This window comes from Rhinoraja longicauda, chromosome 30 (assembly GCF_053455715.1).
Source record: "Rhinoraja longicauda isolate Sanriku21f chromosome 30, sRhiLon1.1, whole genome shotgun sequence".
Lineage (NCBI taxonomy): Eukaryota > Metazoa > Chordata > Chondrichthyes > Rajiformes > Arhynchobatidae > Rhinoraja > Rhinoraja longicauda.
The window spans coordinates 14924732-14930731 of NC_135982.1; positions in this window are offsets into that span (position 1 = coordinate 14924732).

A 6000-nucleotide genomic window follows, 5' to 3' on the forward strand; every position below is an offset into this window, starting at 1 on the left:
AATCAAGCAAGAAAACCAGCATAAAACCCTTCTGATTTTCAACCCATTAAGATCAGAGTGAATCACTTCCTTTTGAATTATGTGGTTCATTTGTCACCTCTGATCCTGATATTTATGAATGTCGTTTAGCATTGGAATAATTGAAGTAGCTCATAACATTCAGAACATCACAGGAAAAGGAATATTTCAAAGTTAGTTTTGCAGTTACATTTTTAAGAAAGTTGCTCAAATTCATTGACAATTTCACTACCTTATGAAACGTTTACCTCTGTATTATTGCGATTATTTACATAATGTACATTATGCTCTGACAGTTAGCAGCAAATTGTGTGTGATGGACTCTGAATTAGTTTACGCTAACATAAGTGATTTTCACACCCGCAGCCTTTGAGTTGTGCTCACTGTTGTATTGTTGAAAAACTCAACGGTTAATTTGAACAAAGGAGGGACCTATAGATACGACTGAGATAATGACACTGTCATCTTAGTTTAGTTTTAAACTAAAGAAGTGGGTATCTGGAACAAGTTGGCAGAGAAGGTGGCAGAGGTGGATACAATTACAAACTTCAAAGGCATTTGGACAGGTCTTTGGATACGAAAAGCAAAGTGGGATGCAGGCCTACTGCAAGCAAATGTCATTAGCATGGACACGCGTCAAGGTCAGCATGGACTAGATGGGCCAGCATGGACTAGGTCAGCATGGACACGCATCAAGGTCAGCATGGACTATATGGGCCGGCATGGACTAGGTCAGCATGGACACACATCAAGGTCAGCATGGACTTGGTGGGCCAGCATGGACTGGGTCAGCAGGGACTGGGTCAGCATGGACTGGGTCAGCATGGACTGGGTCAGCATGGACTGGATCAGCATGGACTAGGTGGGCCAGCATGGACTAGGTCAGCATGGACACACATCAAGGTCAGCATGGACTTGGTGGGCCAGCATGAACTAGGTCAGCAGGGACTGGGTCAGCATAGACTGGGTCAGCATGGACTGGGCAAGCATGGACTAGGGTAGCATGGACTAGGGTAGCGTGCACTAGGTGGACCAGCATGGACTAGGTCAGCAGGGACTGGGTCAGCATAGACTGGGTCAGCATGGACTGGGTCAGCATGGACTGGGCAAGCATGGACTAGGGTAGCGTGCACTAGGTGGACCAGCATGGACTAGGTGGGCCAGCATGGACTAGGTCAGCATGGACTAGGTGGGCCAGCATGGACTAGGTCAGCATGGACTAGGTGGGCCAGAATGGACTAGGTCAACATGGACTAGGTCAGCATGGACTAGATGGACCAGCATGGACTAGTTGGGCCAGCATGGACTAGGTGGGTCAGCATGGACTAGGTCAGCATGGACCAGCATGGTCTAGGTGGGCCAGCATGGACTAGGTGGTCCAGCATGGACTAGGTCAGCATGGACCAGCATGGACTAGGTGGACCAGCATGGACTAGGTGGACCAGCATGGACTAGGTCAGCATGGACTAGGTGGGCCAGCATGGACTAGGTGGACCAACATGGACTAGGTGGGCCAGCATGGACTAGGTGGACCAGCATGGACTAGGTGGACCAGCATGGACTAGGTGGACCAGCATGGACTAGGTCAGCATGGACTAGGTGGGCCAGCATGGACTAGGTGGACCAACATGGACTAGGTGGACCAGCATGGACTAGGTCAGCATGGACTAGGTGGGCCAGCATGGACTAGGTCGGCCAAAGGACTTGTTTCTGTGTTGGCCGATTCTGTGTATTGTGCAACATAGAAACATGCTCTTCGGACACCACATCTGTGTCAACTGTTTTGCCTATCCACACTAATTCCATTTCTCTGCATAATGTCCACATCCTTCAATGTCTTGTCTATTCCTGTCTAAATGCCTCTTAAATGTGGTGATTGTATCTGATTTCACCAACTCATCTGGCAGGCTGTTCCAGATATCACCCAATTTGCATGGGGGGATCGCCGATCGGTGCGGACTTGGTGGGCCGAAGGGCCTGTATCCACTTTGTACATCTAAAGTCGTGAGTCTAAAGAAGTGCTTATTAACTGTGAATTATTACCTCCTGGGTTCACTTGGAGTTACAGTTCTGTTTTACATGATGCTTCCATGCTGGAAGTCATTCTGTGCCCAGGGCTAAGATAATTTCCTGGGCTAAATATTCAGGTGTGGCCTGCAGTGAGTAAGTGGCCTGCTCTTGTGGGACCAATGCAATATTTCAAAAGTACTTTGGTGCAAGGTCCTGAAGCTGTGAAAAGCACCACATGAAACAAGCTCTTCCTTTCTTTGAAATAACCTTGCAAAACTCAAAATCCTTTCAAATCATCAAAATCCCCGAGCTTAATTCAAGATGTTGAGGCATATGATAAATTCAAAAATATTTTGCATCATATCACAAGAGTATTTTCAACACAAAGAAGAGTCAGAAAGTTTTTCACATCAGAACTCAGAAAAATCAATGATATTGATATTGTAAACCTGTGCATTAGGTTTCCAATTAGGGAGTTGTGAAACAAATAGAGGAACCATTGGTATAAGAAAGAAGTGGCCTTCAAACTACTTCCACTGAATGCATTGGTGCTTTCAAGCAGTGATGAGCTTTGAAGGTGCATCTGTGTGAGGAGAAGTCCTCTATTGTGGCAGGAGGGGCGGAGCAAATAGCCACTTTATACGATGTGTGCAGGAAGGAACTGCAGATGTGGGGCCTCGGCAGTGGTAAAGCCTTGGCGGTGGGAGTAAAACTTCGGCAGCGGCGGTGAAACCTCGGTGCGATGGGGCCTCAATGGCAGCAGTGGGGCCTTGGCGGGGGCGAAGCCTCACGGCGGCGGCCGCGAAGCCTCGCGGGTTGACTCAAGGTCGGCGGTTGATGAGAGCGTGGGGGGACCGCCGTGAGGAAGGAGGACGTACAATGGAAGATCCGGCGTGGGGGGAGGGGGGGGGGCATGAGGGAGGGTTGGGGGGAGCAAAGGAGTGCCGGCGTACTTTGTAACTTTGTAAGCGCCGTAAATGGCAGCTATTTGCATACCCGGTATGCAAGCAAAGAATTTCACTGTGCCTTGTCTCATGTGACAAAGTATTCCATTCAATAAAGTATTCCATTCCATTCCAGATGCTGGTTTACACTGAAGATAGACACAAAATGCTGGAGTAACTCAGTGGAACAGCCAGCATCTCTGGAGAGAAGGAATGGGTGGCGTTTCAGGTGGAGACCCTTGTTTAGACTGAGAGTCAGGGGAGAAGGTATCTAGAGATATGGAAGGTGTGAAAACAACAGATCAAAGCAGATGATGGTAAGGACTTACAGAATGGTTCATTGTTAGCTGAGGGGAAGGTGACTACATGGCAATCAGTAATATTTAATCAGGAGGACAGTGGAAGTAGTCAGAGATCTAAGGATGTACATATACCTAAATAGATTTGTTCAACATTGGGATAGAACAAATGTAACATGGCATTCTGGAATGTTGTAGCCAAATGTACAGTAAACATAATGTCTCACATTGAGCTCGCCAAGCCAAGGGCCTGTTGACTGGATTCTTTGAGAGACAGATCAGCAATTCAAGCAAAGGTGAGAGCGGGATGAAGGGGTATTAAAGATGAGGGATCGTCATTAGGACCAACATATGTTTTGGAGTCACGGTATTTGGGACCATCGGAACACACATGGACCTAATCCAAAACTTGTGCTAGGACTCTGGGGTGTTCCAGATGGCAAACTGCCCAGCTAGGCTCACCAGAAATGGTCACCATCTCATCAGGTCTGTCAATCTCCTGCAATGTATTACCGTTGTATCTAAAAGGTATGAACCCCCCCCTGAATGTCAGGATGTTTTTTCCAGCTGATCTCTCATGCACATCTGCTTGTACTGTCGATTGAATGAAGACCTTTTACATCTGTGACGTCAGACTTTGCGAGGTTCTTCAACCGCAACGGATTGCTTAGTTGATGGTATCATGAACAAAGGCGGTGGCGCAGCGGTAGAGTTGCTGCCTTACAGCGAATGCAGCGCCGGAGACTCAGGTTCGATCCTGCCTACGGGCGCCGTCTGTACGGAGTTTGTACGTTCTCCCCATGACCTGCGTGGGTTTTCTCCGAGATCTTCGGTTTCCTCCCACACTCCAAAGACGTACAGGTATGTAGGTTAATTGGCTGGGTAAATGTAAAAATTGTCCCTAGTGTGTGTAGGATAGTGTTAATGTGCGGGGATCGCTGGGCGGCGCGGACTCGGTGGGCCGAAAGGCCTGTTTCCGCGCTGTATCGCTAAATCTAAAAAAGAAATCTAAAGTGACCAGCCAACTGAGGGTAGGCAGAAGGGGTGGGCATTTTGAAGTTCAGAACCTGGAGATGGGTTTACATGAGCTGGTGATGATGGGCTCACAATGCAGAGTAGAATTTTCTGTGTGTAAAGGGAACAACTTCCTGACAATAAAAAATAACAAAGTGCGGAGAAACTCAGGGGATCTGGCAGTATCTCTGGAAGATGTGGGTGGCATTGTTTTGGGTCAGGACAGATGGAATAGGGGAAAGAAAGCTGGAAAAGAGGTGGGGGCAAGACAAAGCCTAGCAAGTGATAGGTGGATACAAGTGGGGGTGGGGTGGTCAGTTGCGGGACAAAGGCTATACTTGTAAAGGAGACAAAAGGATGTCAGATAAGGAGTGGTGTGAAATGTAAAGTCAGAGAGAGTGATGTAGGTGGAAGGGGTAAGTGGAAAGGGGTCTGGGATTTATAATCAGTATTGTGTACACAGAAATAACCTTACTGGCAGCCTTTTGTTTCTCCGGTGTCTGCTTGTTGCGACATGGCTCCTGAGGAATGAAGAATGATCCATGTTTTCCAGGGTCTCATTATGAACTATGCCTGTAGAGGCCAGTAGAGTACACCAGGAGCCGAAGGTAGACATCCTGTTCCAAACTCTGTCATGGGAAGAGATTACAAGTTGGATAGAGGAAAATAATTGAGGATGTCATGTATGGAATCATAGAGTCACAGTATCACAGAAACATTCCTATAGACCCAACTCGTACATGCTGACCAACATACCCTTCTACACTTGTCTCAATTGCTTGCCATTGACCCAAATCCCTCCAAACGTTTCCTATGCATGTACTTGTCAAAATCTCCATTACATGTTGCTATTTTACCTGCCTGGCTCATATCCTCGGCCACAAGGTGATCAAAGTGACCTTGGAGTAACATGCCATTGCCACTGTCTCCTGACAACCTGTGGGCTTTATCAACTCAAAAGATGAGAATGATGGTATTTTGCGATGGCATTGAGTACTTTAAGACCTTTCTTCAGGGCAGACAGTCTGTGTGAGTGCTGAAAGAGTCTTGTAACATCACTGCACGGACTACGCAGCCATCCATCCTCTGGGACTCCCCCTGCCCCACCTGAGGAAGACTCTGTGGTCCCCACATTGATCTCATCAGTTCATCTCAGAACCCAGACAGCAGTGTAGAAGAAAGACATCCTCGATCCTGAGGGACTGGCTAAGACGAGAATAAAATAACTGGGAAGGAACTGCAGATGCTAGTTTAAGTTAGACACAAAAAGCTGGAGTAACTCAATGGGTCAGCCAGCATCTCTGGAGAGAAGGAATTGGTGGCTTTTTGGGTTGAGACCCTTCTTCTTCAGAAGAGCCCTTCTTCTGAAGAAGAGTCTCAACCCGAAATGTCACCTATTCCAAAACGTCACCTATTCCAGAAGAACTCTTCTGAAGAAGGGTCTCGACCCGAAATGTCCCCTATTCCTTTTCTCCAGAGATGCTGTCTGACCCGCTGAGCTACACAAGAAAATAACACTGTTGAGACTAATTCAGGATGTGGGATATAAGAATCTCATCAGTAGGTGGCAGTATTGTGATACAGATGAATTTTAAACCAGCTGGAAAATTTGTAGCAAAATCTCCCCTCGGGTGAGCCCACGTTACAATGTTCTCTCACCCTGGAGATATTTCATTATCAGGATTTATAAGGAACGATTGAAATAATTCTAGCAT